This window comes from Perca flavescens, chromosome 9, assembly GCF_004354835.1.
Source record: "Perca flavescens isolate YP-PL-M2 chromosome 9, PFLA_1.0, whole genome shotgun sequence".
In the NCBI taxonomy this organism is placed as follows: domain Eukaryota; kingdom Metazoa; phylum Chordata; class Actinopteri; order Perciformes; family Percidae; genus Perca; species Perca flavescens.
Window position 1 is genome coordinate 14,855,796 of NC_041339.1, and position 12,028 is coordinate 14,867,823.

At 44.5% G+C, this 12,028-nt stretch overlaps 1 long non-coding RNA gene across 1 annotated transcript in view; it reads right to left on the reverse strand.

Annotated features, from left to right (window-relative positions):
• The window catches only part of LOC114562095 (uncharacterized), a 47,209-nt gene continuing 35,181 nt past the window's right edge, over nucleotides 1-12,028 (reverse strand). Inside the window, exons 4-5 of the long non-coding RNA XR_003693440.1 lie at nucleotides 9,738-9,840; nucleotides 1-706 (exon numbers count right to left, since the gene is read on the reverse strand). This is a non-coding gene — a long non-coding RNA (uncharacterized LOC114562095). The remainder of the gene's footprint in view (nucleotides 707-9,737; nucleotides 9,841-12,028) is intronic.

The following is a 12,028-nucleotide window of genomic DNA, read 5'->3' on the forward strand; positions in this document are numbered from 1 at the left end:
GTGAAGCAATCCATCTGGCGGAGTCAGGTTAACTTCAGACTGAGGTAAAATGTAAAAACTGTTAATCCATCTGATAAAGTTATACATGTTGGACGTCAAAGGTTAAGGACAATAATAGTGATGAAAAGCAATAGCTGTCAATACAATTTCAAGTAATAGAAACCACGCCTTACAGTTACTTTTGAGTAACCATGATCTTTTCCTTAACCTAACCTAAGTTATTTTGTTTCAATTCACAATGCTAAGCACGTGTTTAAAACTATGAACGTTTCACACTGTGCGCCTGTCGCTGGTACAAGGACGTGTTGAAACAAACATAATCCGGCGGAGAATATTCTTTTCCCTCAAAATGCAATTGAGAATGCAGTTTAGATGTATGGGAACATCTAATTTTGGCAACCCATAGCAATTTTGGGAGGAACCTAGAGGTAAGCTAGTGCTGTTTTATCCTTCTCCGTCTTTTTCTCTTTTGGGTAGCCTTTCTTTCACTCAGGCAAGCAATGTAGTTACAAAGCCAGGAACCACTAAGCCATCTTTGGCCTTCTTTACCCTGAATTGTGTGTTAAAGTCTTGTTGCTCTGTAGCAGTCTGCAGAATGCAGTTCTTAAAGACTTTCATGTTATGCAACAGCTCCAGCAGTGAGGGTCCACGAGACGTGCAGGCATCCAGTACCTCTGTTAGGTCTTTGCTCCGCCCCGACATCGGCCTGCACGGGAAGGAAAAAACACAATAAGTTGCAGTCCAGACCAACAGAGGAATTCCCCCAGCCCATGCCTTTGTGAGGCCAAATTATAATTAATCACAGGTTGAATAATTCAGCGCCGAGCGAATGGATGCCTTTCTTAGTCCATTTCTCGGCACCTGCCTCAGGAGGCGTCCCCACAGCTTGCATGTGTGCTGTTTATGTGTGTGTGTGTGTGTGTGTGTGTGTGTGTGTGTGTGTGTGTGTGTGTGTGTGTGTGTGTGTGTGTGTGTGTGTGGTGGAGGAGCTTCTTTACTGAGCCAGAAAAAAGAGAAACACACAACCCCAAAACAACCAAACACAAGACAGCAATGAAACCTCCGCCCTACAATCACTATGAGTCAGCCTTGACTCGCAGTGGCCCCTTGATCCGCCTCTTTGCTTCTTCTTCACTCTCAGTCCATCTTTCCTCTCCTCCTCCTCCTCCTCATTCTCCTTCTCCTTCTCCTTGACATCTTGACTTACAGAAGAGAAATGGTACTTTTAAAATGCATTATTGAGAACTGGATTCCTCTGGGGGGGCTGGTTCTACTCAAATACCTCTTTACTGTCTTTATGAAATGCATTCTCGTGAAGGGGTTTGTATGATATCGTACAACAACTTATCAGTCCCTCCAGAAAAACGCGATTATGCGATCGCGTAATTCGTTCTACTCAAATACCTCTTTACTGTCTTTATGAAATGCATTCTCGTGAAGGGGTTTGTATGATATCGTACAACAACTTATCAGTCCCTCCAGAAAAACGCGATTATGCGATCGCGTAATTCAATGCATAATCAGCCGCATATTTTCAAGTACGCCACATAAATTGCCAATTTCCGCGCATGATTTCATAATCCCCACCTTTTCGTTGCAAAAAAGTCCCATATATTGAAAAAGTTGAAAAATGTTGCGTTTACTTCACACAAGAGCAGCCATTTCCCCCTGTTGCCGTGGGAACGTTATGTGCAAAAATGTCATAAATTTTTGCAAGTTCCCGCAATTATATCCCATAAAATGCATAAATATCCCGCATATTCCATCACATTTTTTAAGAAAACGTGCCGCATAATCAAGGATTGCCGGCAACAATCACAAAAAAACTCCGCATTTTTCTGGAATCACTGACTTACGCACAATAATTTGGTATGATAGCCTACAAAATTACAGCGAGCACGTAACAACCGGTGATGTTACAATTAAGTGGCCAGTAACGTGACGAGCGGTCACATAACAGTTAAGTTTAGCAATCTTTATAGTTAAATTTAGCTGACAAAAGGTTAATGTGAGCTGGGTGGAGAGCACTCTGACGTCCCGGTCGTTTTAGCGACCTTTGCCGCTAAGTTTAGCCGACAAAATGTGTCATGCAGCGACGACACTTCTCAACTAGTCGTTTAGGTACCTAAACGACTAGTTGAGATTAGAAAAAAGATGTTGTTTGGGTTAAAACACTGGTCACCTTAAGTTGTACTCCCGGCACACAAACACCAGTCTGGGTAGAAAATCTTGTGTTTTCCCCTTAAAGGAACACGCCGACTTATTGGGAATTTAGCTTATTCACCGTAACCGCCAGAGTTAGACAAGTCGATACAAACCCTTCTCATCTCCGTGCGTGCTGTAAGGCTGTCTGACGGCTCCAGCGGCATCAGGCCAGCACAGAACATGCAGGTGAATGGTTCCAGTAATCCTACTGCTCCAAATTGAGACAAAAGTGACAAAATAACGCCAACATGTTCCTATTTACATGTTGTGATTTGTGAGTCACAGCGTGTACAAAAAACATGAGACACAGCCACCTTCTATCCCTAAACAAACCAGGAACTATATTCTTAGGCGGAAGAATATAGTACTTTGGCGGAGTGATATGCTCGCAGCAAGCCTGTCTGAGAATATAGTTCCCGGCTTGTTTACGGTTAGAAGATGGCTGTGTCTCATGTTACGTTGTTTTGTGTACACGCTGTGACTCTACAAATCACAACATGTAAATAGGAACATGTTGGCGTTATTTTGTCACTTTTGTCACAATTTGGAGCAGTAGGCTAGTTGGAACCAGTTACCTGCAGGATCTGTGCTAGGCTAGGCTAATGCTGGAGCCGTCAGACAGCGTTACAGCACGCACGGAGATGAGAAGGGTATGTATGGACTTGTCTAACTCTGGGGGTTACGGTGAATAAGGTAAAGTCCCAATAAGTTGGCGTGTTCCTTTAACTTTTTCCGGGACTCGAGCTTCACTCTCCCACTTGAAAGCCCTGTGGTTTACGTTTTGTACATCAGCAGTCAGTGTGCTGCATACAGTAATAAATAATGGAATAATGGAAGTGGAATACATGCGAATTACAGTTCATTACTTGTCATAGCTACAGTATATGTACGAATGGTTTATGAGAACAGCCTGCTTTATGTCTCTGATTGGGTAAACAGGAAGTTCATGTGTTTGCATGTGACAGAACTTGGGAGGCAATGTTAGGCATGCTCATATGGCAAAATAATTTATGCTAATCCTGTCTCACATGTAAGTGTGAAATTGACACAGGAAACTGCAAGGAGACATCAATCAATAGGTCATTTAGCCATTGTTAATGTGAAGCATATGTTTTTGTCTGTCATTCGGTCACTGAATTGAAACCAGGGTCTCAAAATCATGCTTCCACAAACAAACAGTTTTTTTTTTTTTTTTATGTTGCTAGGTTTGAATAATACTGCCCTTGAAGGTGTTTACTTTTTAATTGCAAAAACTACATATCTCAGCAAAGACCAAAGGAAACACTGAGCATGTAGGAAATTGTATACAACAGTAGGCCTAAATGAAAAATCCATCTGCACAACACAGCCTTGATAAACATCTACTGGAGCTGAAACATTTTCGAAGCAGTAAGCCCCTGCTTACATAACTTCAAGCACTCTGTTATCCTAAATATGAACCAGTCTGTCTGCCATTCTGTCTGTCTGTCTGTTATTCTGTCTGTCTACGTGCCTACCTACCAGCTGTTATGTCTGTCCGCCTGCCTTCCTGTCTGTTTGTCTGTTTTGATTTGCATCAATCCACTTGGTCACCAAGTTCATCTGTGCCATTCCCAAAACACCCTCCCAGCCTCCCAACCCCCCCCTTGCTTCGCATAATACATCTGACACCCAGCGGCTATTGCGTGCCTATGCTGTGATGAAGAAAGACTGTGCTCTTCAGCGCTCCCATAATTAGAGACAAAGAAAGAAGGAAAGCTTTGGCACTCGTTGCTTTTGTGTCCCTCCTCTGCAGATACAGGTTGCAGCCACACATGAAAGCAATAATAATAAAATGCATCTCCTATGTTTCTTTCTGGGCCGCCTTGTAACAATGTTCAAAGTCATTGCAAACTTTAAAACCCCTATTCTACATACTGCAGTTGACAACACAAAAGCATTAATGGGTAAAATGGATCTGTTAAATCTTTTTCTTTTCAACTTGTATATGCCGTTACTTCAGATTTACCAGCTGCTAAAGCCACCTTACCATCCATCGAACCTTGAACCCTTGAGAGATGACGCCTTAAACAGGCGTTTAGATTGGAAACAACCGCGTCATGTTGTTTCAGGTACCAGTGAGGTGTCATGCACATGCATTCACGGGAGGGTCAAGGGGAAAGTGGGAGTTTCCCATAAAGAGATGGGAGGCGAAGCGTAAAATGCGCCTAATTATGTATTCCGCGGTATGTACAAAAAATGCCTGTGAAAGCGTGCCTCTATTTTGCAGTGAAAATTCTCCGCCTCTTAAAAGCGGGTGTAAACCAGTATGCGTGTTTCCTTGCATATGCTTCCTGGTGAAATGGCAGCAGTTATCCGAGCAAGACGAAGACATAGGCCAAGGAGACGAGCTGAAAGAATTTTTGTCACAGGGATCACACTTTTTCAGTTGAGTGAACACGAAATCATTAAGCGTTACAGATTAAGCAGCCGTGCAATATTACAGTTACTGGAAGAAATCAAAGATCTAGTCTCAGTCTCAGGTATAACTTCTTTGCCAGACGACCCCTCTGTGTTGGCACCCCGGCAGTGTCAACGCAGTGGCCTCATTGAATGGAACTAGGGTTCTGCAGGAGTACACAGCCTTTGGGGTTTGCATCCAGCATGGAAAATTGGGCTGTCGCAAACAAAACTTGACATTGAACAGAAATGTGGTAAAATCTCCCGTCGTCATTCCAAAATAGTGGTCCTAGGTCACACTGTGAGGCCACTGACCGGCTATTTAGAGCTTTGGCGACAGAAAACATGGCCAAGATATGGCCAAATTCTCAGAATGTGACAAGTGCTACAACAAAAACAAAACATGAGAGTGGCACAGAGGGATTACATGAGTTGATGCGTGTCCCTGCCTGCAAAATGTGACACGCCTTCAAAATTGATATTGAACAAGCCTTCTGACACAGATTGCAACTAACAACTTATTACACTCATCTCCCAGAGTGTGACATGCAATGAACCTTTAAGATCGCACAGTGTGTGCAGGCCTTGACATACAGTACATTGCTTACATATAGAGAAGATGACCGTGAATTTTGGTGGTGGTGGTGGAGGTAGCGGTTGTTGAAATACTTGAATAAAAACTTCTTATCAGGTGCAGAGAGCGGCATGTGTTTTGATAACTGTCTTCCTCCTCCACTTCGATTCTCGACACCATTAGTTTGTCCCTGTACCTTTAAGAAAAAGAAAAAGAGAGGGGAGGGGGCGAGAGAGAGTGGGGAGAAGTGCAGTGGCAGAGGGAGAGAGACAGAGGGAGGCGGCGGTAATGTTCTCATGTGTTTTCTTTCTGTGGGAAGTGGCACAGCCCCACCGCAGCATAAACACACACATGCATGAACACACGCCTGCCTGCCCACACACACACACACACACACACACACACACACACACACACACACACACACAGGAAGGCAACACATTTTTCTACGTGTGAGCAAGGGTCCCTATCCTCACAGAGTCAGAAAGAGAGAGCCATGTTGACGACCATATTCCACAGCTGTGTTCCCATCATACTCTGCAGACATGGAAGAGGAAGAGGAGTGGTTGAGAAGAGGAAAGAAAAGGAGGATTTTCTGAGTAAAACTTTTGTATGTTAGAGAGTGAAAGACCTCAGATGCAGTGAAAGTACTGGTATTGCTCTCACCAGAGGAATTTTCTATATGTGACCGATACATCACAGCTGATACAATACAGAGACAAACATGTCTCTAAATTTGTCTTCACCAGTAGATTCCCTTTATTTTTGGGTGATAACTGTGAGGAAGAATTGCTTTGGATTTTTCCAGTGCGGCTTCCTGCTTAGTTTTAGATGGGAACCACAAACAGCTAGGCCCAACCCGACAGAGCCACTCTGAAACATGTGGTTACATCCTATGCCTGCTCACTCTCTCCTTCCACTATCCATTATCCACCATGCTCCACCCCGCTATCCTCTACTTCCCCACCACCACAATATATTGGCTTTGCCTTCCTCAGACATAGAGTCAAATTACCATGATAGAGCTGAGGAAGACGACCGTCTACAGTCGGAGTGAGTGAGAAGTGAGAGTTGCAGCTAGCTGTTTGTGTAATAGGCTTTGTGGTACCCTGATCCCCTCAGTTGGACCCGCACTCGCACACTGATAAGGACCCGAACGGCGATGGCAGAGGAACAAGCGACGCCTGCGACTGGCAGGCAGACGTTGAAATTGCATCATCAGCGTGAAGGCAGCCACCACGCCAAAAACACGCCTCGGTGGAACCCACAAAAACATGCCGCACCAAGTCACTCCTCCTTCTACCATCCCCACAATCCATTCAGCAACCTCTCTCTTTAAAATACCACCCCTCATCCCCCACCCCACACTGCAGTTCTGTCACATTTTTTAATTCTCCATTCCAAAACATGCCCAAGAGCACGCTTGCCAACATGCGTGCCCACACTAGCACGTGCATACATTCTGCATCAGTTTGTCTCTGCTGCATGTCTCCCACGCGCCCTTGTACACCACTGCCAGGCGGCACGGAGCACTGTGACCTCCCACTACCCCGAGGGCCAATGTGTGTGTGCGTGTGTGTTTGTGTGTGTGTGTGTGTGTGTGTGTGTGTGTGTGTGTGTGTGTGTGTGTGTGTGTTCCAGGGGGGGATGGGGTTTAAGCAGACGGGTAATGGGGGTTGTCACACCAGGGAGTCAGGGATAGATGTTTGTCTGCTCCTCTATGCCCTCACAGAGAGAACTGGTACCATTATGAACATCATTCACTCCCAGAGCTTCACACCACAAGTCTTCGGTGAAGAAACTATCAATCACACAGAGACGAAAATGAAACCTGCAACTTTTACAGCCTTTAAAGCTGGAGAAAGCAGTTGTTTTTTTGCATATTGTAATCCAAGTGGTCTGCACTTCCTCTTGGCTCTGTTTTCAGGCTTTAGAAAATCTAGCCCGTGATGGGAGACTTTGGCCAATCCCAGGTCAGTACTTTGAGTTTGTGAAAAGCGCTATATAAATTAAATTTATTATTATTAAATACAGATGCACATACACATCCCTTCAGACGGTGAAAGCCTGATTCAATGACAGAAAATCCTGCAGAACAAGTTGCTATTCCAGCATTGGCAACCACAAAAAAAGGAAGACGGACTTATCAAAAGAGAGCCTAAGGGAGCATTCAGACCAGCAAAAGGGGATACAGAGATTTTTTCCGCAGGGTTGTGCAGCGGTGTGGGATTTGTGTGACGTCCTGTTGTGTTATTTAACCCTCCAATGTAGCATAAGTAGACTTTATATTTATCAAGTATTAGTTTTCGTCAGATCATTTATAGATCTCAACGTTTCTGACCGTACATGAAGGCAGCTTCATTTTGAAAAAGGGCCTTTCTGTGTGGAGTTTGTATGTTCTCCCCATGTTTGCGTGGGTTTCCTCTGGGTGCTCCGGTTTCCTAGCCTGACTGACTCCACCCTACTATGTACTTCCGCTCAATTTTAATTTCCCTTCAGTACTCCATCTGGGTTTGCGGTATATTCTTGTGTTTTCTCCGGCCAAATATTTGGCGGTCCAATCTGCGAACAGAGGGAGTGGCTGAGAACGATGACGTTGAGGACGTGCGCTAGAAAGATGCAAGAGAAGCCATTCAGTCCGTTGTGGCTTACGCTGCCAAATATCCAGAAGTTAAAGCCAGAAACAATCTTTGCTGAGTTGTGTTGGTGGCCATGATGTTGTGGCCCTAAAAGTTAGATTTTCCAGCTTGCTCCGTTAGTGGTGAAGGAGTTGGCTAAGGCTAACGCTAGCAATGCTAATGCTAAATATAGTTGTCGGTGTCCCCTCTTGTTGCACATGCGCATGACATACGTCACGACCAAACGTTAGCGATTGCTTATGGCAGATCCAGAGTGGCTCTGGGCAGATCCAATAGTTTTAAACTTCAACAGAGTACCCGCCTTCAAGGAAGTTAACACTTGTCAATGGAGAGTGGCCAGACTCTCTGTACAAATGAAATGTAGGAGGTCTGGTAGGACCAGGCTACTGGTTTCCCCCACCATCAAAAAACATGTCCTAGGTTCTCCAGTTAGTGGCCTTGATCAAGGCACTGGCTCAAGTTGGTCCCCGGGCACTGTAAATGGCTGCCCACTGCTCCCTTGAGGGATGGGTTAAATGCAGAGAATGAATTTCGCTACATCTATGTGTATGGGACAAAAGTACCTTTACCTTTACCGTTGTTTGGCAAACAGTCAGCTGTTACACAAAATCCTGGGCAGTTCAGTGCTTGTGTTTAGTTTTTTACCCTCATAGCGTTTTAAAAGTTGTGGCAGCAATAGAGACAGGGATGTTTCCTGTTTACTGTACGGGACTCTCACACCGCCTCTATCTGACTGACAAGTCAGATCGGCGGTTACATTATTTGGCCACCGCAGCACAACTTTTTTCGGCTCCCCCCGCAGCCTAAACACACTACCCCCCATCCAAAATGAATGGGCAGATCTGCATTTTCGCTGCACCGCCTGATGGCCGACGCAGACAGAGTGAATGCAGGCTAAAAGAGAGTCTGACAATAAATGCAACAAAATGTGTACATTGGCAGAGCGTTTCAGAGATAGAGAGAAAATGTTGCTTAGCTTTCTGCTAACTGTAGCCAAAGACTAATGACTGTGGCTAATTCAAGGTCATGTTTATAGCTAGATCCTTCAATAACAGTGTCATCTCAAAGGGCTTTACAGGCCCACAAGTTTCCAAAAAACAGGACGGTAATTCAAATAGAATTGCCGCTATATAATACCAAAGTATTCCAGAGTTCTCGCGAGAGCACAATTATAATTTGCTCAGCGAGTCACTCTGGCATTCAGTAATGATGCTCATTAACTATGCCCTTGTAGCCGAGGTGCACCAATCACATCGGTGTATCTGATATAGGTGGGCCAGAGGCAAAGTAAACAGATGACAACAGCGCTGCGACGTCAAAGTCATTAGTAAACATTGTAAGATGGCTACGGATGAACACCAGTTGTTTGGAACGGCTTTGACTGCTACAATGAACGAGTTAGACTTGGCTTTTTATCTAAAAGAGGAACAGAAGACGGCGCTCAAAGCGTTCCTTTGCAAGAAGGACGTTTTTGCTGTTTGCCGACCGGATACAGCAGGAGTTTAATCTACCAGTTAGCTCCGCTGGTAGCTAAGAGCATGGGGCTTGGCAAAAACTATTGTTGTGATTGGTCGTAGTGTTATGCAATTATGTGCAGTGAGATTTTCAAATGCATGGTTGGTGCCACCCCTCGAGTTGGGCCATTTTCATTACTCATTGCCAGACCCTTAATCTTTCGGATTTGGGTCTGGATATCCAGGCTAGCTATATAATGAAATAGGTATTACAATCACGATCGGGAAGATTGAAATGAATGACTAGTACTCGTCGTAGTTGTAGTCGTAGTACAAAATGTGCTCATCGGGTGGGAGACGCCTAGAGGAGAGGGGAGAGCTACAGGAGGAGGACTACATTTTCAAATTCTACAATTTCTTTTTGCCTTCTCCAGAAAAATTGCCTACCTCAGCTTTGAGTATTTTCACTTAATCTGATCATGATGAGTCAACTCCGTCTCCTGGCTGCAAGTCAGATTTTTCCAAACGTGTGATCTTTCAGTCCGAACTCCTGAAAATAAACACACAAAACAAATTATTTACAACAATATGTAAGTATCAAGTAGTACAATTGGTATCTATAAAAAAGCAGGGACGGGTTGATGGAGACAATGGAGGGACACTAATGTGTTGTCAGCTGCGATTTGTTCTAGCTGACTTGTCAGCTGCTTGTACATTTGACTAACTTGGCTAAACTGTGTGTGATGCAAAGACGAGGTCACAGAGGGGACAGTAGCTGACACGATCGCTGGAGGTGTATGTCATGTGGGGGGTTAGCTGGGTATAGCGGTGGGCAGGCAGACTGGATTGTTATCCTGTCAGTGTACAGAGGAGGGTGGGGGCAGCGGAGGGCTCAATGATATGAATAATACCACACAGAAAGTAAACAGCCATTCTTAACGTTCTTAACACCTACGCCAGCTGACTGGCAGACAGAGATGGTGGGAGGGAGGGGGAGAGACAGAATAAAACAGAGAAGTAGATCAGGAGACACTTGCCTAATTTTTTAAGCTCCAAAATTAGCCACAGTGGGATGATGAATTTAGAGTTGCCTGTGTTGTCAAGAGAGTAGGATGGAGGTATTGTTTTGTTCTCTTCTCCTCCCCATTTTGCTTGCACTTAAACATCTTCATAGATAGACCCACAGGAGCCTGTCTCCTGCATGAACCCTGCTCCTGCTTTAAATTGCACTGTAAAAAATCTTGAAGTCTATAAGAAGGCAGTGGGGATGGCACACTGAAGCTTTTGTCTCAGTCTGCACCACTGTGAAGACTAAAATCAAAACCCAGCCAACGCCATGGGATGCCTGGGGAATGACACCGCAGTCTCCACACTGAGGTGGAGGCTCTGCAGGATGCTCACCGGGGCTTATATAAGAAAAGCATCCTGGTAGGCCTGTGTGTGTGTGTGTGTGTGTGTGTGTGTGTGTGTGTGTGTGTGTGTGTGTGTGTGTGTCAGGAATGTAGCAACCCTCCCTCTCACTCGTTTTCCCTCTACCTCAAAGTGGCTTAAACTAAAAACGGGTGTTTTAAGAAGTAAGGAGGGATTTTGAGTTTTGCAGTGACTGTATTTCTGTGTGTGTGTGTGTGTGTGTGTGTGTGTGTGTGTGTGTGTGTGTGTGTGTGTGTGTGTGTGTGTGTGTGTGTGTGTGAGTGTTTGTGTGTTTTGCATGTGTGCTTGCGTGCGTGTTTATGTTACATGGAAGGGGGGTCTAAGCCTTGCAGAAAATAGGTTGACGTGACCTACATATCCATGTGGCTTCTTATTAGCATACACCCTTATTTCACAGACACACACTTGTACACTGGCACCCACACACAGACACACACTGCAGATAACAGTGACTTGTGTCATAGAGACAGGCAAGAAGAAGGCTATTTACATGATTTGCATTGTGTCCTTTGTTTGCCTTTAACCCTCTCAACACCATGAGCAGATGGCTGGCACACACACACACACACACACACACACACACACACACACACACACACACACACACACACACACACACACACACACACAGTAGATGGACATCATGAGTGAATGCGTGCGCAACCCTGTGGCCAGCAATTTCCATTTTTAGGATTGCATGACAAACAATTTACATGATGAAGCTCACACTCCAGTGGATGTGATCATGTATGACTGACACCATCAAAACTGATAAATGAATGACATGACAGGGAGTGATAGGTAAATTTGAAGTTAAACCAAATACTTAGTATATTTAAAATGTAAAAAAAAAATGAACTGTCCCCAAACACAAAAATTACGATATTGGTCATTTGTTGAATGTCCTAAATCAACCTACATTTATGTTTATCTGACAAGAACCTCTTGTCTCATATAAATCCCATTTTTATACTACTAAATTTTTTTTTTTAAAGAAAAGTAATTGCTGCCCGGACAGCACTGTGATTGCATAGCGACGACTAGGCAATCACTTTGCGAGTTGCCCGGTCGTTTTTTGTCCAGGATTATGTTTGTTTTTGACGTATCACAAATACAGTGTGTTTCTAATCAAAGTCTGCGTAGAGAGGAGAGGAGGTCGGGGTGGATGGGTCAACAACACAGGACTTTCACTCAGGAGACCGCTGTTTGTGTCCCGTGTGACATCAAAAGTCAATGTTGACTTATTTTAACTTACGTACGTAACGGAAGTTGGTTGTCAGCTGGGATAGGCTCTAGCCCCCCCCGCC